General features: G+C 37.7%; 1 pseudogene; it reads left to right on the forward strand.

Moving 5' to 3' along the window:
- The first annotated feature begins 226 nt into the window (after nucleotides 1–226).
- On the forward strand, nucleotides 227–20,442 carry LOC112194369 (annotated as a pseudogene).
- Nucleotides 20,443–24,984: the final 4,542 nt, after the last annotated feature.

Genomic DNA, 24,984 nt, shown 5'->3' on the forward strand with positions numbered 1-24,984 from the left:
TGGCTTTCTGCTTTGCTGCTTGAGGAAGAGAGCAACCAAGTTCGAAACTTCAAGGCTATTCAACTGAAAACCCAGAAACTAGTGGAGATGTTCATGAGATACATATCGATTAAGAAGTAAAAAACTCAAAAATTTCGATAAATTATTTGACTTACCACTGCTAGTTCATCACCATCGGGTATAGAAAAGGTCGTCGACGCCTCGACGGACAAGGAGGGAGGCTGAGATGGAAATGGTCCGTGCTGGAGAGAGAGAACCCGTGGGCTGGAGGCTGAAAAGGACTGGAGGAGCAGTTGAGTGGAGGGGTGCGGTGGAACAGAGGGAGACTGAGGTAGATGCCTCGAAGTATCGCTATTGCGAGGGAGATGTTGTTGAAGTTGTGTTGAGATTTGGAGATCGGAGTAGAGGTAGAGAGAATTGGGGGTGGAGTTGGTGAAGCGGAGAACAGTGATGAAGAGGATTTGGGTCGATATATCAAGGAAGAAAGAATAGAAGTGAGAAGCTGGACTGAGAGAGAGGCTTAGGCTTAGCGTTTTGACCATTTTGCTAGAGCAAATCCTCAACAAATACTCTTCAAGCTTTGTTCCAAGATCTGAAGAAATGATGGCGGACGTTATCAAATCTCACGATTTTGGTGTTCCCCAAATCTCACGGTTTTGATTTCTAGGGTTTCTGTTTGGAGGGAGAGAAGAATGGTCCTTTGATTTCTAGGGTAAGAGTGTTTTTCGGGAGTGTTTGAGTGTTTTCAATTGTTATGGAAGGAGAAGAATTAAGTAGTTGTCGGGTTTGGCCTTCAATAAAGACAAGGTTAAGTTGTTTTGGTGGGAGACTTCAATAAAGCTAGAGTTTAATAATTTGTTTCAAGTTTCTCTAACAACAGATAAGTAAAAGACCGTTGTGTGAGTGTATGATGACAAAAGTCACAAAACAGGATGAGAGGGAAAACTTTGCCGCCCATGCCTACATAGATTTCATTTGAGTGAAACTTTGCCGCGCTGTGCAACTTGCTTCCATGCTTAGACAACAGAACTATGACAATCTGTTGTACAAATTTATGCATCTTGCACTAGATGTACCTAGAGGATTTCTAAAAACTCATACAACATTTCTTATACAACAGATATAAAAAAACCGTTGTGTGGATAGTTCAAATTGAGCTCTTTTGGGGAGGGAATTATGTGCTCATTTCCCTCCATTTAGGCCTCACATTCACACAATGGAAACTTCTTAAATTAGTTGTGCAATATCTTCCTAAAAAAAAAGTTTTCAATTTGCTTACATTCACACAATAGAAACATATTTGTACTGTTGTATGATAGAGTTCGTGTTAACACACAACAACAAATTTTAGTTCTGTTGTGTGATGAGTGTTGTGTATTTCGATTTTTGTAGTAGTGCTAGTACATCACACGCGTCAATTAATATTTTTATTTGCAAAAAAAGAAATGAAAATTGAGACGCCTTGATTAGTTACAAGTGGATATTAAAACAAAATCGAAGTAAATGAAACTATCACCTGTCCAATAACAAAATAGAAAGATGTCGTCGTTGCAAATCCCAAAATTGACTCAATACACACAAGATTAATTGACTTTGCTGATATGCAACATCTACTCAGACTTCTTTTTTTTCCCTTTACCCAAAGCCTGGAAAGCATTTGATTTAGCAACAAAACTCTCAATAGCATTTCCATGAGCCGCAGTTAGCCAAGAGTTATTAACAATAGTAGAAAAGTTTGGATGATAAATCCCACGTACAAAATGATTCAGCAAGTCTGATAAGCATAAGATCTACGTAACCTAACCAAATTTAAAAACAAAGCAAGTCTAACTTGTCGTCTTATGTATGTACATTAGCCATCAGTGAGGTCATGTTAGATGATAGTTATTTACAATCTATCTGTTTTCATTTATATTTATATTATTACTTTCAACAAGCGAGTAGTTTCGTTTTTCATTTTTAAATAAAACCAAACTGTGAAGATCTACCCATGCACGTGCGTGAATTAGTAAACTAACTGTAAACCGTTGAAACAAACGTAATTGACAACTACTGATTCATATATATAAATATATATATATATTTATATTTATATACACTAGCATGTGCCCACACTCTATGTGTGTGGGTGTTTTTTTTATTTTTTGGTAAGGAAGTGGGTAGTTTCTTAACCAAAGCAGTTTTCTACAACAATAATTATTATTTATTTTATTTTAAGGAATTTAATTTTTTTTAATTTTTTTAAATTGACATTATTGTTCCCGTTGGTTATTTCAGTTTCTAAAGTTTTTTAATATTAGAGGGTTATATTAGTCAAATTTTTCAGTTTTGAAGAGCAAGCTCTATTCTCTTAATAATAGTGTGTGTATTAATATATATATATATGTATGTTCAAAAACATGCCACGGCTAATCCGTACTTGCCGCGCCCTAGTAATAACGAACGGATAATGATTGCATGAGAAATCCACCCCTAGCCTCCCTGAGTACGTCCAAAAATCAAACTCAGGTATAAATACATGCACAGAGAGAGAGAGATGTTCGACCAAAGGGAAGTTAGCCTTGAAGGTACTCCAACATGGTCTGTATCAGTATTTGCGTTGTTTATCTTCTTGCTATCGTTTGCCATTGACGATTGCCTTCATCGTCTAACAAAGGTATGCTGCTCATATTTGTATCTATATGCAAAGGTTTAGTTGTACATGTACATGCATGCTTGAGATATATGGTGGGTTTTTAATCTAATATTGGTTAATTTCATCATCAGTTTCTTAAAGGAAGGAGAAGAAAATCCCTAAATAAGGCTTTGATGAAGTTCAGAACAGGTAAATCACAAGTCTTTGCCTTGCTTCCTTCTTTATTCCACAACATCTTTGGAATGATCTTTTGTTTTGTTCTTTTGGTAATCTCTCTACTCTTAAGTAAACAGTTTATTCAGTGATGGTTAATGGCACAGAAATGGGTTTTCTGTTTGTTGTGCTGTGAGATGGCGGGAAGTTTCAAAGTCCAATATACCTCTTAAAAAGTATAACAGGCTCATTCTAAATAGATATGCAGACTTTGCTAACTACGACTGAAACACAAGTGTTGTTCATAAGGTCTTGTTATACCATTTGAACAGTGCTGATTACTGAAATTTATGCAAAATCAGATCTGCAAGTCTAGAATTTTGCTTGAGAACCACTCTTATCCATACAATCATTTTCCCGGTTTTTCAGAAACCCCAAACGGATAACGACGGTTGTGTAGGCACTAAGCATAAATCAACCAGGCCAAGGAAAAAAAATTAATATGATTAATTAGCATACTTGAATATCTGTGTCTCTCAAGTTTTGGCAAACTCTTTTCTTCCCTGCGAATATCCCTCGGACTCAACTAGTGTCTCATCAGCCGCACAAGTTCCAGCTTCAAATACCAACTTCTCTGAAGTCACCACTCAAAATTACTGCGAGGCAAAGGTACAGCAAATATAAATTCGATCATATATAATCTTTTGGTCCAATATTGGTCTATTATTTATTTGAATTTATTAGGTACAGTAGCTTAGATGTAATACACACACACGCAACCGGTGGTGTTCACCTGCTCATCAGTCACCTTTAATTTTAATTTAACGGTATAAAATAAAAAAAATAAAACACTTCAAACTTAAAAATATTTTTTTTTCCTACTATTGGATGTAGATATGCAAGGGTTTACTCAAAATAGGTTCCCTGCACGATTACTCAGCAGGTGAACATTATTACTGTACTGTAACTATGTCACTCTCAAGAAAAAAAATGTCACCTGAGGACGACGGTCTGTTACCCATCACATAATATTATCTTAGATATATGTGTTTGGGAGGTAAAATATGAGAGAGAGGGAAAATGGAAGAGGAGAGAAACCATATTGTAATGTGATATTTATATAAAAATAAAAATAAAAATTTCCATGGAACACTTTCCTCGATTTATCCGCGCCAGACTTGTGGACTGGGTTGTAAAATGGCGATATCATATCATCAACGGGTTTTCATTCTTCACAAACACAAAATCTAATCTCAGTCACAACCTTTCCCCAATGAAATGTACACAAATTTCAACATGTTCAGTTTGATCACGTTAATTCAACAAGTAAACAAATGTTAATTCGTCAAGATCATGAGCAATATTAATGATAACTTTATATTCACGCATGTAATTCAAAGAAGCTATGGGCTTAAACTACCGGTGTTGTTTGGTTTCGTAATTACCAAACCAACCAAATTTCTAGAATTTTATTTATTTATTTGGCATACCAATTTTGCAAACAGAGGAAAACAATGGAATTTGATTTGATAAATATAGAAAAAGTTGAAGTTTACCTACCCCATTACCGGCATTTTACGAGCGCGCGGATACTAAATCGATTGTATGGGTAGAATATCATCATATTCGAAGAGTTGTACTAACATTCATATGACTGCCATTTTAGAGTTATGATATTGTAAACTCAAAGAATTTGTGTTATTCATTTTGTAAACAGAGGAAAACAATGGAATTTGTGTTATTCATTTTATTTTGTATTCTGAAAGACTGGGTGCTGAAAAATTAGTCTACATATCGAATTTATGAAATACAAAAGTTGAATAGAAGCGATATATTTTAAAATTGAAATTGAGTTTGGATGTAGGATTTGACAATGCCGAATATATATACACCAATTCGAATAGGCCAATGCAGAACAATAGTGTACACCCTAGTCTCTCAGTAATCTTGTTCTCTCATAAAATTTAATAATTGTTTTATATTTATGTTTTATATTTAGTATCTGATGAGTTTAGTTTTCATCTTTAATAACACGTCTTTTACTTTCATATTTACTTCAATATGGCATTCAGGGGTTGGTTTCTCTAGTGTCAACAGATGGAATCCAGCAGGTAAACATCTTTATCTCTGTGTTAGCAGTGTTTCATGTTCTCTACTGCATCTTGATTATGTTCCTAGGGATGGCCAAGGTATCACAATTACACTCCGTATCGTACATGCATTTGTCGATGAGATTTTATTACATGCACAGCAAACCGATATTTCAGCATCATGTATGTGTGCGAGAAAAATATGTCAAAACGAAGTAATTTCACTTGTAAAGTTGCTTATATATACAGCAACTTTACGAGTGAAATTATATCTTCCTACATGCTCGTGTTTAATTTTCTATAAATGCTTTCTTCTTCTACTGATTGAATTGCATCTCAAAATTATTTTTGAAATATAGATGAGGAAATTAATGGAATGTATGGGAGGATGAGACTCGGACACTAAACTATCAGATTCTTAATGGTAGGTCACACTCCTATCCTGCTGCATATATGTTTCGTACCACTGTCTGATAAACATTTATTTCATGCGCACAGATCCAAGGAGGTTTCAACTCACTGATCAAACTCCTTTTGGGAAACGACATCTAAAGTTCTGGAGTAAACACCCTCTTCTGCTATGGCCTGTACGTCAAAGTTGAGAACTCAAGTCTACTTTCATTAAGCATACATCAAACTCACAGGAAAATAAACTTAGCACTTCCTATATATTAATTTTCGCTCTTCATGATTTTATATTAGGCATGTTTCGCTCGGCAGTTCAGTGGCTCAATCTCAAAAGTCGATTACATGGATGGGTTCATTGTGGTAAGCAAAATACACACACACATCGTTTACTTTATATGGCCAGAAAGTCTACATATTCATTAAAATCTATTTACGTCCATCTCTAATAGTGGTAGACTAGTTCTCTAAACAGGTAGACCAACTTCATGTATTTGTCGACTAGTGCAATATACCTAATACCGTACTATATATTACCAAAAAGTATAATGTGGCAAACAATAATATACTTGAGGGGAGTCCGACTTGATACTAAAATTAATATGGAACTCATGCATTTTCTAATAGATTAAGTTAGCTTAATTATGAGTCTTAGTACATGATTGTCAAACTTCATAAATCCATGTGTTTAGAGTTCCATCCATGCCACCACCATCACCAATGTTATATATAGGGGTCGTCTTGGGTACTTTGGTGTTTGTCATACCCTTATTTTTTTATTATTTTTTTTTTACTTTTAGTAAATTAATATAGTGGAAACCTACTGAACTGGTCAACAGGTTACCCAATTAAATATCAACATGTGTCATTTTTAAAAAGAAAATTTACCATATTAACAACACACTCTTTCTTGATATGTAACATTGTTAAAAATCATGTAACAAGTATTGTCAAAATAATAAATTACACATAGTTGAACTACAATTACGACTTATGACAACAGTTACTGTGGTTATTGTAATTGAGTGGTCAAAGATGTAAATATCATATTTGGACAACTTTTATCAAATTTAGAACCTTGATTATCAAGTGGAGAAGCTCCTTACAATACTGAGTTGTTACATATCTTTTGTTCTAATTTTAATTTTATCATGTTCACAACACAAATTTTGTCGGAATTGTAAAATGATTGGTAATCTTGTAAATGGTATAGTTTTTGAAGCAATTGTTAAAGGAAAAACATATTGTGTGCCTTCGTCAAAGCAACTGACGGAGAGGGAATCAAGGAATCAGTGATTACCATCAATCAGCACAATTATAGATCAATCAGTATTCAATGTATTTAATGTAATTAATATTTCTGTTGTAACTCTATCCCTATATAAAGGGACTATGAAATGAAATGAGTAGACCAATTCCAATTCCCATTTTACTTTTACACGTTATCAGCACGCTCAGAGCAAATAGCCAATAGAAAAAAAAATCTTCATTTTCTATTTTTTTTTCTAAACGAAAAGAAACAAACCCTAGAAGAAAACAATATTTTTCTTTTGTTTCTGCCGCCACCAACAACTAAAAAAAAAAAAAATCCTCCAAACATAGACCGGCCTCGTCCGGCCTCCATCTCCCTTGCAGCACTTCACCTCCGCCTGCACATCACATAGACCGGCCTAAATCAGCCTTCACCGGCCTCCAGCCCACAGGACACACCTGCAGCAGCAACAGCCTGCATCACCACCTTGCAGCAGCAGAAGTCCCGGTCGAATCCGACCTCGGTGACCCCCGTTCCCACCGGAGAACCCAGAACTCATCTGGGTTGTCACCTGCAGCGCCTCCAAGCCTCTAGTCTTGCGCGCCCAGCGCTGCACCCCGATCCCCATCTTTCCCGGCGGCCTCCCCACGATCCCGATCTTCCCTGGCGGCCTCCACTCGATCCCAGCCCAGTCCTGCCGGAAATTCCTTGTTCGTTATCTACGCTGCAACAGCAGCACTCTGCCTCCAGTTTCCGGCATCGCTGCCTCTAGCCCAGCACCGCCGGAGCCCGCCTTCTGCAGCAGATCCCAGACACAGCAGATCCCACCCGCCTGACAGCAAGCCTTGCGTGCCGGAAATCTTCTTTTATACCCAACCCATCTGCACACCAGAAAGAGAGCGAAGAAGACGAAAAAAAAAACAGATCAAAAAGAAAAAACAAGAGAAAAAAAAAGAAAAAAAAGGGACCTGGCCCAAAGAACCGGCCCAGAGAAAAAAAAGCAAACCGGCCTAAAGAAAAAAATACAGAAACAGGCCTTGTGGCCCAGATAAAAAAAAAAAAACAGGCCTGCGGCCCAGAGAAAAAAAAAGAAAAAAAAGAGAGAAAGCAATTAAAAAAAAAAAAAAAACAAAAAGGGTTTTGTGGCCCATTGTTGAAAAAAAAAAGAGGAAGCAAACAAAGTTTTTTCTCAAGCCCAAAAACATCGCTACGCACGTCTGCATCAACACGCGCGTGTGCTAGGATTGTTTTATTTTCTCGAAATCAAGTATGTTTTTTTTATTTTATTTTATGATTTTAACAAAGCATGTTTTATACTTTATTGTTTATGCTTTTATTATATTTTGTTATTAAGCATGTTTTGTTCGATAATATTAATCCTCTTACAGCATGCCTTGTTATTTATGTTTTACATAATTATGTTTAAGCATGTTTCAATTATGCTATAGTTTATACTTTATTTTGAACATGCCATATATATTTTGTTATATATTATTTATGCAATTCTGAGCATGTTTTGTGAATTTTATTTACGCTTATATAGTTATTCCTAAGCATGACTTTAATTATGCTATTGTTTATATTTTATTTTACGCATGATATATTATTGCTATTATTATATGTAGCATATATTTTGTTGTTTATTTGTGCAACTTGAGCATGTCATGTAGTTTATTTTTATATATGCTATGTTTTATTTATTATTAAATGTGTTATAGTTATTTTTGTAATACAACATATCAATACCGTTTGGCCATGATAATGAAAATTCATGCGCATTATACACACATTTACTGTGATAAAGTATTTTCACATAGCATCGAAAAAAAAATGTGACCATTACGAATCTTGGTCTTGAAATCTAATTCATATATTTGGAAAATAATTTACGTGGATGTCTTTATGACTGCGTAATTTATATCTTCTCTCTTGTTTTATGTAGATGGCTGATCCAACTCGATCTGAGTTTGACATCTTGGACTCAGAAGGACTTGAGTACCATCGTTGGGTTTCCGATATGGAAACTGCCTTTGTGGCAAAAGACTACACTGCCACCATTACTGATCCCAAAGATGATGAACTATCTAATAAGGTGAAAGCAGATGCCTTAATTTTTCTGAGGCGACATATTGATCCTAGCCTACGCTGGGAGTACCTTCAGTTAAAGACACCCAAAGCACTGTGAGATGCCCTTAAAGGACTTTTTGGGAACATTCACGATACTTTGCTCCCAGGACTGGCTGTTTAGTGGAATGGAATCCGCTTGCTTGACTATAAAAAGGTCAATGACTTCAACAAGGACATGTTGCGCTTAAAGGCACGTCTCAATTTATGTGGAAGGGAAATCACAGAAGATGATATGATCTACAAGACTCTTACCACCTTTCCTAATTCAGCTTTTATACTAGCGAACCAGTACCAGTTGGATTATGACAACAAAAGAATCACAACATTCAATAAGTTGATAAGCCTACTGCAAGTGGCTGAGAGACAAAATAAGATTCTCTTGAATAACAATGCCAGGCCCACTGGGACAAAGAAAATTCCCGAGGCTAATTATGGAAAAATGAAAGGTGGAAATAACTCCAATGCAAGGGGGTTTAGACGTGCTGATCCCTACCCACGTGGCAATCATGCACCACGTGGAAAGGGACAAGGGGATCATGGCAACAAGATGCAAATGGAAAGAGTTGACAATGAACCATGCTACAGGTGTGGATTCATTGGGCATTGGTACAAGAACTGCCAAGCAAACAACAGAGTAGCAGCCAATTACAAGAGGTATAGAGAGTCTAAAGAACAAGTGGCTCACTATATGGAAGAAGGAGGTCATGACCTAGACGTCAACCTTACAGTTGCAGACTCTAATGGCAAAAAGGAACTTGCTAAGTCAATGGATGCTCTCAATTTTGACTGATCTGCTTTATTCATTTTATTTTCCAAAGACAGTTGTGAAGGCATAATGCCTCATTTTTAATTAGACTATTGTTTGGTCTTAAAATTTATTTTCAATCATGGATTGATGAATTAGATTTCTGAACAAAGACCTTTGATTTGCTTATCGTTGGCTTATTAATAAATTTTGAATTTTATTCTGAAGCACTGAAATTATTCAAATTTATTTCTATACACATATTTACATGGTTCGAAATAGCACTATCAAGATGTAAAGCAATACATCCAGAAAAAAGAAAAATTATTAGAATGAAAAGAATACCATTCTACGCAAATAGAAATACTCTAAAGAATATGAGTTATATTTTCTAAATACCTCCCATTTATTTGTAGGAATGAATGGAGGAGAACTTGAGTGCTTAGATGATAGTGGGACTACCCACACAATATTAAGAAATAGGCAATTATTCATTGAACTAATAGCCTATAAATTCCTCTGTGACTACGATGATTGGATTATCACAACTAATAAAATGGCGAGGAACTGCCAAATTTTTGCTGCCTAATGGCGCAACATTTCAAGTCACAGACGCTCTATATGCACCAAGAGCTAATCGAACCTTGTTAATGTTTCAAATCTATTTGTGCCAACTATTATCCAGTACAAACACACCGTGAGAATGGAACTGAATACCTTGATATTACATCTAATGACTGTGGAAGGAAACACATCTTAGAGAAACTTATGAGTCAATTTAGTGGACTGTACCTCACTACGATTCGGATCATTAAATCCTATACTGTCACCAACAATGAAATGTGGGGCACTGACTCATACAGGCTTTTGCATGACCGCCTATGGCACCGAGGTCGTGACATGATGATCCATGTTTTTCAAGAACTCACACGGACATCCCTTCTTTCGAGTGAAAAATGGGAGAAAAATCCGCCACACTGCAAGGTGTCGGTTCTAGGATTGCTCAAATGCAGTCATTGTTTTCTGAAGTACCAGAAGCACTACCTCCCTCCCATTATGCCTCATTGACTATTTCAAAGGTACATCACTCGTTTTGCAAAGCCTGCTCTTTAGCAAAAATAGGATTGAGACCTTCCTATGCTAAAGATACAAAACAAAACCTTCCATTCTTACAAAGGATACAAAGAAATGTCTGTGGACCTATCCATCCAGAATGCGGACCATTCAAGTACTTTATGGTTCTGGTGGATGCTTCGACAATATGGTCACATGTCATTTTATTGTCCACCAGAAATGCTGCAATACTCCTAGCACAGATTATACGTTTAAGGGCTCACCACCCTGATCACCCTATCAAGTCTATAAGGCTTGATAATGCTGGAGAGTTTACATCAAAAGCATTTGATGATTATTGCATATCTATTTGGATCGATGTAGAGCATCCTGTACCCCATGTGCATACACACAATGGTCTCGCAGAAGCCACCATCAAAAGGCTACAGATGGTGGCTAGGGCATCGGTTATGTGCACCAACCTGCCTATATCTGCATGGGGTTATGTAATATTGCATGCAGCTTTACTTATTCGTTTAAGACCCACAGCTAGCCAACCATTTTCTGCGTACCAGTTGGTAACTGGATATGAGCCTGACACTTCACACTTACGCATATTTGGTTGAGCAGTATATGTGCCTATTGCGCCCCCACAGCGCACCAAAATGGGTCCTCAGAGACGATTAAGTATTTATGTTGGATACGAATCCCCAACAATTATCCACTATTTGGAACCCTTGACAGGCGATCTCTCTACCGCTAGATTTACAGATTGTCACTTTGATGAGACAGTCTTCCCGTCGTTAGGGGGAGATAGGAAAAAGGATTTTCCAAAGGAACGACAGGAATTGTCGTGGTTTGTCCCCACTCTGTCTCATCTTGATCCCCGCACTTCATAAAGTGAAAGTGAAGTGAAAAGAATAATCGATCTTCAGAACGTAGCAGATTCGATGCCTGATGCGTTTACTGATATCGTAAAAGTGATGAGATCACATATACCAGCTGCAAATGTGCCTGCAAGGTTAGAAGTCCCCAAAAGGGGCACGGTGCCGCAGATAGAGGCACTGCAACCGCACTTAGTGGAGGTGTGGTTGAGGCTGTGGCTCCCCAAGGAAGAGGGGGAGGTCACTAGGTTCGATTGACACTCACCCAAGGAAGAAGAGGGTGGGTAAGGCACAAAACAATCATCAATGTATAGAATCCCTCTCATGAGATTGTCTCTGATTATAGTTATGTCCATGAATCAATACTGGAGGACGCTCCGATGTTTGAAATGATTCCAGAGAACAAAGAAATCTCAAAGGATTACGAGAGTACGTATGAGTTGATAGAAAGATCTTCCATACACATTGATGATATATATTGTTGCTCAAGGAATCAAAGAGCACGATGATATCGAACCACACTCTGTTGAAAAAAATGTCAACAAAGAGCAGATTGGCCTAAATAGAAAGAATCAATCCAGGTAGAATTAGATTCTCTGACAAACAAACAGGTATTTGGTCAGGTAGTGCTAACCCCACCAAGTGTAAAGCCTGTAGGACATAAATGAGTATTTGTCAGAAAGCGTAATGAGAAGAATGAAGTCCTGAGGTACAAGGCTCACCTTGTGGCGCAAGGTTTCTCACAACGCCCTGGAATTGACTACGAGGGGACATACTCTCCCGTAATGGACGTTATAACGTTCCGCTACTTAGTTAGCTTAGTAATTTCCGAAGGACTGGAAATGCAGCTCATGGATGTGATTACTGCATATCTCTATGGGGATCTAGATTCAGAGATATATATGAAAAGTGCCTAATGGCCTTACATTACCCAAGTCAAGTGACTCCAAACCACAGAGTGCGTTTGCAATTAAGTTGAAACGCTCACTTTACGGATTGAAACAATCCAGACGGATGTGGTATACCCGTCTAAGTGACTACTTGATTGGGAAGGGATATAAGAACGATGAATTATGCCCCTGCATATTCATAAAGAAAGCAAGTTCCGGATTTGCAATTGTAGTAGTATATGTCATAACTGGTACTCTTGATGAAATAAGAGAAACCGCGAGCTACTTGAAATCCGAATTTGAGATGAAGGATCTTGGGAAAACTCGATTCTATCTAGGCCTTGAACTAGAGCACCGAGTTTGTGGAATATTAATCCACCAGTCTGCATATGTCCAAAAGTCAGGAGATATAACATGGACAAAGCACATCCTGCTAGCACTCCCATGATCGGTCGAAGTTTGGATGCAAGGAAAGATCCATTTCGTCCAAAGGAAGATGACGAACAAGTGTTGGGAGCTGAAATTCCCTATCTAAGTGCAATAGGCGCATTATTGTACTTAGCCCAATTTACTCGACCAAACATTGCATTCTCAGTGAACTTGTTAGCTAAATTTAGCTCAGCGCCAACGCAGCGTCACTGGAATGGTATCAAGAACATCTTCGATACCTAAAAGGAACCATTGACTTGGGACTGTTCTTTCCCTACAAAGAGACAAGAGGGACCGCATATGGAACTGCAATCCCTAAAGGAAATGTTGATGGCGAAAGCGCCACTCACTACACTGAAACACCAAATGACGTTTTGGTTGGTTTTGCTGATACTGGGTACTTCTATGACCCACATAAAGGTCGTTCTCAAAATGGTTATGTACTCACCATTGGGAACACGGCAATATCTTGGAGATCAACCAAGCAAACACTTGTGGTTATCTCCTCGAACCACTCAGAGATCATTGCTCTACTTGAGATGGTTCGTGAGTGTATATGGTTAAGAGCTATCATTACACATATTCGAGGGACTAGTAGTTTGAGTTCTACCACTGAAGAGTCTACTTGCATTTATGAAGATAATGCAGCTTGCATCGAACAGATGAAGCTAAGATATATCAAGGGGATAATACAAAATACATATCGCCAAAGTTTTCCTATAATCAGCAACAACAGACCCTCCTCAAGATTCAAGTGAATCAAGTAAGGTCTGAGGAGAATGTGGCAGACTTGTTCACCAAATCACTGCCTAAGGCCACAGTTGAGAAACATGTGAAAAGCATAGGAATGCGAAGACTTTCCAAACTCACTTGATTAATGTAAAGATCAGGGGGAGGTGTAGACGTCAGGGGGAGTCTAACACACACATGTCATTCTCAAATGCAAAAGGTGCGTTGTGCTCTTTTCCTTCGACCAAGGTGTATTTTTGTCCCACAGGGTTTTTATTGTTACTTGGCAAGGTTTTTAGTGAGGCAACAACTCATGCACCATTTCGTCTTTGACTTGGCACAAGGGGGAGTGTTAAAGGAAAAACATATTGTGTGCCTTCGTCAAAGCAACTGACGGAGAGGGAATCAAGGAATCAGTGATTACCATCAATCAGCACAATTATAGATCAATCAGTATTCAATGTATTTAATGTAATTAATATTTCTGTTGTAACTCTATCCCTATATAAAGGGACTATGAAATGAAATGAGTAGACCAATTCCAATTCCCATTTTACTTTTACAGCAATTACTACAATCAGAACAAAAGTTACCGCTTTTACACCAATAGTTGCGAGTTATGGTAAAATATGTAGTCATTGAGAAATTATTCCATTAATAATATAAAAATTTACCACTTTGACAACAAATTTGTTGTTGCACTTATTAAATTGTCCATAAATTAGTATATTAGTTTAGGCATGAGTAATTACTATAAATAGGACAAAAGTTACCGCTTTTACATCAATTGTTGTGATTGTGGTAAAATGTGTAGTCATTGTAGTAATCATTTCATTAATGATAAAAACATAAATATTTACCACTCTGACAACAAATTTGTTGTCATACTTGTTAAATTGTCTATAAATTAGTACATTAGTTTAGGTGAAGTAATTACTAGAAATAGAACAAAAATTACCGCTTTTACATCAAGTGTTGTGGGTTGTGATAAAATGTGTAGTCATTGTAGTAATAATTTCACTAATGATAAAAACATAAAGATTCATACATGTTCTACTTTATATAATATTTACTACTCTAAGGACTCATGTAACCACTTTGAGGACACATGTGGTAATTAGAAAAAAAAATCCTCATTAAAGTAAATAAGGTCTTCATTAGAGTAAAGTAGGTTCTCATTTGAGACTTGAGTAATTAAGTCCTAAAAGTGGTAATTGTAATAGGTTCTCATTAGAGTAAAGTAAATCCTCATTTGAGTAAATAAGTCATAAAGTAGGTTCTTATTTGACTACATTTAAAACAAATATTATTTATTTTTACACTAATTGTTGTCGTTGTCGTAAAATGCATGTAAAAAGAATTATATTTGGTTAAGGAAACTACTAATGATATAATTAATTGGTAATAAAGATTACGTAACTAATACTAATATTGCGAACTTAGGTTAGAAGGTTTTTGTTTTTAATAAGGAAAAAAACATAATTTTTAATTGTGTAATTGTCCATTAATAACGAGCATTAATCAAGCATTAGTTCACTAATAATAAAATTAATTAGTACTATAGACTTGCCAAAATTGTCTATGATCAACTTACTATTTAAACCCTAAACCCTAAATTACATACCCTAAACCCCAAACCCTAAATCCTAAATCCTATACCCTAAACCCTAAACTCTAAATAATAGGCAGTAGAGAATGATGTTATATTTATATTTTGTATTCTCATAAAATGTAGTTGCATCTAGCGAATCATAGTGTTTGTTATAAGACATACATCGGCCACTACGTGTGTATCAAGTTCATATTGTAGATAGAACACAAAATCATAGTGTTTTTTGTATGACATACATGCCGCACTACGTACATATCAAGTTTCTATTCTAGATAGATACAAAATCATGGTCTTTTTTTATGAGACATACATGCTGCACTGCGTGTATGTCAAGTTTCTATTCTACATAGACGCGAAATCATAATTTTTGTTATAAGACATACATGACGCACTACGTGTATATCAAATTTCTATTATAGATTGTGTAAGTAGTGAGATGTTGATATTAATGCACAACACATATGTATGTATATGTATATATATGTATAGTTTTCATGCATATAGAGAGTTCTTCATTCCAACTGAAAAAGTAAGCGAACTTCCATTTGGTGTGTCTAAGACGATTGTAAGTCATTTCAAATACTTGGTACCTTAACTCCTCTTTGTGGAAATTACAACTCATCTTGTGTTTATGTTAGGCATTGCATCACTAAAATGTCCTAACAAAATATTGGTACTTATACAAACTACGCAACCAAAGATACTTGAGTTCATTGTATACTTAAGATACCTGAGTGCAATCCTCTAGTGGTAACATTAAGTAATCAGTCACATTAAGTAGCTACAAACTTATTTCTACAGAGTTTCCTCAAACTATAAATTGAAGTTTTTAGGCAATTAATTTTAAGTCCTTATAAATAATAAATTTAAGTTTGCAGATTCACAGGTCTAGATTTCCTCAACCGATTCTACACATTAGGCAGTGAATTGCATAAAAGTACCAGATTGATTACCACCAAATTGACCCATAAACAAAACTCAATAAGGAAATCTATCGTTCAAGGGGGAAATCCTGCTAAAGAGCAAGTATCTCATCGAGGAGCGGAAATCTCGCTAAGGAGCAAATTTCTCTTCGAGGAGGAGAAATCTTGTTAAGGAGAAAATTTCTCTTTGAGGAGGAGAAATCTTGTCAAGGAGGAGGTATCTAGTTAAGGAATAATCAATCAAGGAAGATCTCAATAAAACAAAACCCTTCAAAGAGGATCTCAATAAAGCAAAACCCTTCAAATTAAGAAGATCTCAATGAGGCAAATCCCTTCAAAGAAGATCTCAATGAGGCAAATCCATTCGAGGAAGAATCCAAGTGACGCCCAATCTCTTTAAGGTCGACTTGAATAAGATCGATGAAGCCGAGTTTTAATCAAGAGAAAGCCCACCAATTTGGAGTAGTGAAAGGTTCAGAGTTCAGACCATCTCGAGGAGAGATCTTTATGTCATTTTAGATCCCAGCTACCCTACTATGTCATAATCTTAATTGTATAAGCTCAAAAGAATAACGTGAGACTCTCACACAACAAGAAAATGATCCAGTTATACCCTTTCATTCATAATGAAAACAATCAATACAAACTCTGGTGTTGGAGGAAAAGATTAAGATTGCAAAATATACTACTCATAATAGTTGTCAAGAAGATGACGAAATACATGTTTATCAAACTGCCAATCTCACTAAATCGTCAAACCTTTGGTTTCTTTTTGGGAGGCTGCTATACATTGTCTGAATTGAAATTCTTATCATGGTTTACACGACTGATTCTGCCACGTACCCTATTTTTCTTTGGGCATCTAGGTTTTGTATGTCCATAGTTCTTGCACAGACTACATTTTCGATTGTTCTTAGGTCGTTTGCTGCTTTCAGTACCCTGCATACCTTTGCTTCTGACCTTGATTGGATCTTTCAGGATGTTATCACAACCGCTTGAACTAACAATGATTTCTTTTTGTTGATTCAAAATCTCTTCCAATACAGGCTCTAGTTTAACGAGTTCATGTCTCAAAATGTCAGTGCCATCCTTTGTCTTTGATACTAGGTAAGATACCTTACTACCCAAATAACTTAAATCGTCATGCCTGCAAGTAACAGATCAAAACTCAAGTAACAGATCAAGATAGATTCTCCACTTCAAAAGAAAATAAATCTAGCTGTCTCTCAAATCTAAACTGTAAACAAACAAAAATTTCCATTGCAAAGAAATAAATAACAATTTACAATGTTCTCCAAAAGCAAAAATGGAGTTCTATTTCAAATCAGAAAGTATGAAGACTGAAGAAAAGTAACAACTGAGATCAACTTTGCGGTATAAGCATTTGCGTACCTGATCAATTGTAGAGCTTCACCAGGTACGCCGCTCAGAGTGAGTGAAAGCTTCAACCTTTGGAAATTTGACAAACCAATTAAGCTTTCTCAAAATCAGCTCATGCATCTTTCTCTTATCTTTTTCTTCCTATTGATTTTTTTGAAATTTGATATGTGGCTGCCTTTCTCAAAATCAGCTCTTCTTTCTCTTATCTTCTTCTTCCCATTGATTCTTTTGAAATTTGATATGCGGCTGCGTACAATATTGCTGGAGATAAAAAAAAAATTGCTTCTTCTTGTTCCAACTTAACCCTAAAGGACAAAAAAGGCAAAAAAAAAAAAAAAAAAAAAAAAATAGAAAGGCTAAAGACTAAACAAGTTACTAATTTGTTAAATATTTTGAACCATTGGATATATTACAAATCCAATGGTCCAAAATATTTAACAAAATGAGGGTATGGCAAACACCAAGGTATATATATATAGACGGAGCCGTTCCAAAGAGGACGTCCACACTTTCACTAAAGTGCGGAAGTCGATGCTGCAGCTTGGCTCGGGGAGCGACGGCGGGGCTTGCCGGACAGAGGCCAGGGGTCGGACGGACTGGTCTGCAGTCGGTGGAGTCGTCGACAATGTGGTTGGAGCGCTGCCCAGAAACCTACAGTTGCAGGTGAGGTCGTTGCCCAGAAACTTGCAATTAACCTCGACCTCCTCCGACCTCGATCACTGCCCAGAAGCTGTCTGGGATGCCTCCGGCCTTTGTCCGGCCCGATTCGCGCCGCCGTCACGGCCTGAAACACTACAGAAGATCGACATCCGCACTTTAGCGAAAGTGCGGACGTCCGCTTATATATATATATATATATATATATGTATTAAATTTGGAGTCACAAGCTAGCTCCAATGATATATAAATGTATTGCAAAGTATATCCGAATGTATATATGTGTCTGGGTGTTTGTGTATGTGTATGTGGGACTCTGTGAGTGTGAGATTTGATCATTCCTGTTTATTTGGTTCCCCAGGCCAACTGCACAGAAGGTAGCAACTTCAACTTCCTGAACTTCCTTGCCAGAGCTTTCGACGACGATTTTGAGCAAGTGGTTGGAATCAAGTAAGATATTTTGATGCAAAAATGATATTTTTAGCAATGTGATATTAGAGAAACATGAATAGTACCAAGATCACTGATAACGATATTCGGCACTCTTGTAGGTTTTGGATCTGGATCTCTTCAACTCTTTTCATGTTTTTCAATGCCCACGGTAAGACACTTTCGCAGTGGATTTTCATTTTTTTTCTTTTTCACGTCTTGTTTTTGACAAATTGTTTCTCATAATAAATCATCTAATCAAATACTCAAATGAATGGTTTCTCAGTCATTAGAGATTTCTTTTTATCTTCACTTTTTGTTGGGGTCAAACCAAACAATACAGGCAAGAGTCTGCAAAGTTATAGTTAAATTGATTGATAATGGGTAACAATGTGTGCTATATATCTTTTTGCAGTGTTCTATATATAACTATTACTGGCTACCATTCATTCCCCTACTGGTACGATATCATGCCCCAGCAGAATACTATCTTTTGCTAAATACGTACGTATTGCTTAATTATGTATATCTGGTGTGATTTCTTTATTAAAAGATTGTTCTAGTCGTGATAACTAACATGTGCGTCGAGAGTTATGAGAAGGATCCCGTGATTCGAGGAAGCTTTGTTGTGAAGCTCAAAGATGGCTTATTTTGGTTCAGTCAACCCAATTGGCTTCTTCATCTTCTCCAATTTGTCCTAATCCAGGTAGCTATATAGAAAAATGTGGGTTGCTCCATATGCATGCATGCAAGGTTAAAAATGTTGTTTGATTTCTGAGTTATCAGCAGTATAGTTCAGATTGGTTCACCTACAGTAAATTAATGAATCAGTGTATATATCTAATAAAACAGTTCTGTATAATAATAGATTGGTTCAGGATGTGGTATAATAGTTTAAATTAGTGTCCAGCTAGCTAGTTTATGGAAACGCATCGTTCATACAATACTAAGGAATGTAGATTGAATCTTAAATAGTAGGATATATGGAAAATATGCGTGAACCTCACAAACAGCATGCAAAATGAAAAGAATCCGATGTCTGACACCATATAAAACATCATTTCTAATATGAGTAGCGATGTTAAAATGAATACTTCTGCTATTGGACCTATACTTCATTAAGCATTAAATGCTAAAATATGAAGGTTTAGCAATATCTAAACACACTAATATGTCATCATAATAATGGTTTTACATCGGTTCCATAAGCTTATTCGATGTCTATTTTTGAACTGGACATCGGTTTTTGACCGATGTCTTTTTGTTCGTGATCTTTAACATCACCCACTAAGACATCGGATGATTTTTTTTTAACATCGGTTTCTGGCTGATGTCTAAGGCCAAAATTCTAGTAGTGGTAGGTATGTCAATGGATACAAGTATTATGTGATAAGGATATGAATTCAGTTGAATTGGTTTGCAGAACTCGTTTCAGCTGGCATTCTTGACCTGGACATGGGTGCGTATCAGCTCATAAAAGTTAATATGCAAATCGATTGATCAAGTAATATGAACTCAATACATCTTAAAATTTGCTGATCCCATGATGTTCGTACAGTTTGAATTTGGCCAGAATTCATGCTTTAATCGAAGAACAAAAGATATCGTCATTAAGAGTAGTATGGGACTGGGTGTGCAGTTGATATGTGGTTATGGTGACCCTCCCTCTTTACGCACTGGTTACCCAGGTAGTGACTTGTGCCTCCTCCTTCAAAAAGATAATAAAAGCAATAGACATTTTTGTTTGTGTTTTGTTTCTTAATCAAATGGTTCCTCATATATGTATAGATGGGGTCTGGCATGAGGAAAGCAGTATTTACTGAGCTCGTAGTTGATGGCCTCAAAAACTGGCACAAGAATGCAAGACGCAGACTATCGAAGAATGGATCCTCTACTTCAAGGAAATCATCAAATTCTGCACATTTTTATTCAACCAATGACTCCTCATTTACAGACAATGACTACAAAACTCCTAATCCCACCATAGTGAGAAGCTCTTCTTCTACCTCCGAAATAATTGAAGAGCGCGTTCCATGCCAGCCGGTTTAAGTCCGAAGAATGGATCCGCTACTTCAAGGAAATCCTCCGATTCTGCACATTTTTATTCAAACGATAACTCCTCATTTCCAGACAATGAATGTAGCAACAAAAATCCTAATCCCACCATAGTGAGAAGCTCTTCTTCTACCTCCGAAATAATTGAAGAGCAAGTTCCACCCGGTTTAATTCCGAACCCGGATACTACAAGTTTACCAACTCCAGAAATCCCCAGAGAGGAACAGAATCCCAACATCATCAACAAAGTAATCTATGACGGTGAGATTTCTTTTGGGAGCAGTTGGAAATTAAAGCTGGAGAGCATGAGCAAGAGAAGTGGGAAAATCACTTCAATAATTGAAGACGAACTTAACTTCGATCGGTGATCGATCGTCAAGAACTTCCCTTCTTCTAAATCGTAACACACTACCCAGATAGGTGTTTAAATCTATGCTCCCCATTGATTTTTTTTTATATTTTATATTTTTTAATAGAAGTTGATTGTTACTCAATAATCAACAGCCAATTGGTCATAGCTTACAAAACTTACATAAGCATTGAAAATCCGGTAAAACCTATTCAAGCTAAATCAAACTAATTAAAATCACTGGAAGCTCACATTTAAGCAAGTCCGTCCAAGCATAAGAAAGCTTAGACTCTTACGGAAAGAAATCATTCAACTAGCCCGCACTTGCCAGTCACGCAATTGTGGTACAAGCAAAAAACGAGAAAGGTCATAGAAGACTCATAGAAACTTAATCACACTCATACAAGCTTAAGACCCCAATAAAAGCAATTAAACAATAATCAGCTCCTTCCATTGCGAGTTGGAGCTGATATTTGCACCAGCATTGTTACCTTCATCTTTTTCATTGCTCAAAGTACGCTTAGTCCTTCATCTAACCGGACGACCTTTTTTCTTTGGAGTTGTCCCTAGTGAAATCGGAACCTCCACCAACTCACTAAGTTGAAATTTCGGAGGTATGAAAGTCAACCTAGGCTTAATGCTCTTCTTTTTCACACCCAAGGTAGGATGCTTTTCTAAAATTGGCCCAACAGCAAGGCCCTCTATATTGGCCTCATAAGCAGAGAAGCCCGGCTCAAGACCATGCAGACCTAGCCCAGTCAACCTAGCGGTCAACCCTAATTTAAAATTAGGGTTTGCTGCCGGATTTTTCGAAACGATTTCTGCAGGCCTTGCAGCCGCCGAACCCTATCCCAGCACCAGTGTTCCAGCCCCTTCCGGCACCCCAGAAACGTCCAGCGCTCCGAGTCTCGCAGACTCGGGCAGCTTCGGCCCTACAACCACCCCAGAAACTAGCTATTTCGACGCCGCCAACCTACCTCGGTTTGTTTCCCCGAAGAAGCCATATGTCGAAGTCAACCCATGAAATTTTTCATACTAGAGCTCCACCAACACTGAGACCGTAGGAAAAAATTCAAAAGTCCGCCGTGCCCAAATCCTCCTCTGAATGTCCTGTACCACACGGATCCTCTGAATCGGATCCTTCCGCTGCACCTCCCCCGATCAACCCGAACGAAGGAACCCAATGCTCGTCCAATTAGGGTTAAAGCCTTCTCATTGTGCATAGCAATGCGCAACCCCTTCACCGCCACCTAAACCTCCAAGAGATGTAGTGAAGCTGCCTTGAGAGCTAAAATGTCGTCATAGTCTACTAGTAGCAATATAGAGTTGTTGTAGAACCATGGATCGCCGGAGAGAATCTGATTCTTCATCTCCCTATCCTTGAATTGGAAGACAAAGATATCCTCCTCCTGCCGGATCAGAACTTTCTCCTTTAAACCCCAAACGTTGGAGATTGCCGCCGAGAACAACGAGATCACCACTATCTTCTTGTATAAAAGCCAACCACAGAGGTAGAAAAATGAATCATGGATTGTATCCTCTCCTCCCACAAGGCTCACAATGGTCTCCTCAGAAAGTGCAGGAAGAGCCACCTTATTCTCCTCTGCCATCACGTCACAAACTCAATCAATGGTATGGCTAGGCTAGAGAAACCCTAGCAGAGCAAAGTCAACTTTTTTTGTGGTTTACAGTTGACTTATTTTGTTCCTATAATCAACTACTCATAATTGTGTATTTTTTGGTTCTCAATTGCAACATTGAGAATAATTTTATGCTCCCCATTGATACTGTCAAGTCAATATTTGTCAAATATAGGCTGAAGGATGTTAGCAATGAAGGACACTTGTAGTGCTTCGATTAAATGCTTTAGCAATTAGTTAGGAAATTTGTTATTAAATGGTTAAGTTGTAACAAAGTCCACAAACAAGAAGAACATCCATGGGCCCCATGTTAGTTGCTTTGGTTGACGTATTTGGGTTTGGATCTGGTTGTCATCTGGATCCGAATCTGGGTAGATTCATGGTCATTATGCAGGTGGCCTATTGCTCGTATGACAGCGCGATGGTGACGATCAGAATGAGAAAGTGGTGCGGTAGAGTGGGCGGTGTTAGGTTGGTGGTTGCTTTGCTACAATTTGGCTTGACTTTCACAGTGGGCTTGTCTCTCCTTGCCCCTTGGATTAGGGCTTGGGCCTGGGCTCTACTAGGCTTCATGTCCAAAGCTCTTGTTAGTCTTATAGTTTTAGTTTATTTTAATTTTTCAGTTTCTAGAGTTAAAATAAGTCCTTATTTTAGTGTGCACCTTGAATGCCTTGTCTGGCCTAGTGAGGAGACATATTATTTGCTTCGTCAAATGTATGCAACCTTCTAGTGGCATGATGAAATGTTGTGTCATCAGTGTTTCAGATTGGCAGCATATTGGGAAAGCTAGTTTAATTGTCTTTTGACACTCTGTTAGTGTTATCTTTCTAGTATGCCACTATTATTGTAAAGCAAATGGAGTAGCCAGTAGAGCACTCTTTGCTAATTGGTGCATGCTAGAATACATAGGTTTATTGGAGAGTCCTACTATTATTCAGGACGTGCTCTCTACGCTTATTGTAAGTTGGAATTTAGGTATTATGTCCCCCCTATTGTATTCTACAATTTCATTAATCAATGCTTAAGGGCAACCGCACCGGCCCTCATTTAAAAAAAAAAAAAAAAAAACTTGTAACTGTACAAGACACGAAAAGGAATCAAATAATAAGAAACTAGCCACATGCCCGTGCCATGCACATGTGAGAAAAAAAAAATTATTTATCAAATAGGGAGGTGATGAAAGTGTTTAGAACATGTATTTCATAGTTTAGTGGGTAGTTGTTAATGATAACAGTTTCTATGTATATTTTTTTATTTTTACTTAATTGTAATTTTTGATAATTTATCCTTAGAAAATATGAAATTAGTAAAATTAATAGTGTATTTGAAGGGGCATTATAGGAAAACCAAATTTTGGTGAAGCTCTTTGACACCAAATAGAGAAAAAGTTGTGGTGAAACACCACGGTGATACATAGAGTAGGACCATTCATTTGACATGTCTTGCTCACTTATTTAAAGTAAACCTATTCAACTATGAACCAGTACCGCACAGTAATAGGCTAGCTAACAAAAAAAGTAACTAAATAATGGGTATAGAAACCTAATAAGCATTTTGGACGCAAGAAATTCCGGCCCAAAATCCATTTGCAATGCACTAGAGTCAACCAATGGCCCAAAAAGTCCACCACGGACAGACCCACATTGCCACTCTGCCATCATCGAACTGGACATCGACCGGCCTCCTAGCCAGCGTTCAACCCTCATTGACAAATTCTAGGACAGCCTCGCCGCCTTCCACGTTCATGTTCTCGAGATCGAAGCTCGAAATTTATGCCACACACACACACTCTCTCTCCCCCCCCTCCCCCACCTACGATCAAGCCAACTTGATCCTCCTGCTCCTACGATCAATCATCAGCTCCGTCAAGGCCTGCCGCTGCCAGCAATTCCTTCATCACCTCAGAGACCGGAGACTACACCGCGGTGAGTTTATGATTTTGCGGCTCATGCCATTGGGGTTTTTGCAGAGGGAGAATTTCGCTGGAGCCCAAACACTGCCCAACCACATGATCTGCATTGATCTGGACACCCAAATCAGCGATAACGCTGTTAGAAACTAGTCGTCGACAACCGCCATCGCCGCAAAACTCTTCCAGTCCGGTATATGCCCCGGATCCAAAGCCACATGATTGCCAACTACCAGACTTTGCATCTCTGCTGTGTAGAGAATTGCGAATTGGCTATTAAACCTGTCTGGACAGGAATGTGAGTAATCGAGCCCAGATGTTAGCTCAGGCAAGAGCAACAGGGTGCCTCCTATGTTCAGCCGAGATCGCAGATGGACGCCACCAGCCCAAGAAAGCCATTGAACCAATGTCGAAGATAAGCCATCATGGATACCCCCCCCCAAAAAAAAGCAGTACGAACTCGAGGAGCAAGATCAAATGATAGGGAAGAGGGGAGAGATTCGCTAATCTTTGGTAAAACCGGATGGAGACATCCTAAAATGAGATTGTGACTGGAGCCATTGCCTTCGTTGTAAGTGCAAAGAAGAACGCCTTTTGAGAGAAACTAGGGTTCATTTCATTAATCGTGATCTTGTATC

The sequence above is a fragment of the Rosa chinensis genome, chromosome 3 (genome assembly GCF_002994745.2).
Source record: "Rosa chinensis cultivar Old Blush chromosome 3, RchiOBHm-V2, whole genome shotgun sequence".
Classification (NCBI taxonomy): Eukaryota; Viridiplantae; Streptophyta; class Magnoliopsida; order Rosales; family Rosaceae; genus Rosa; species Rosa chinensis.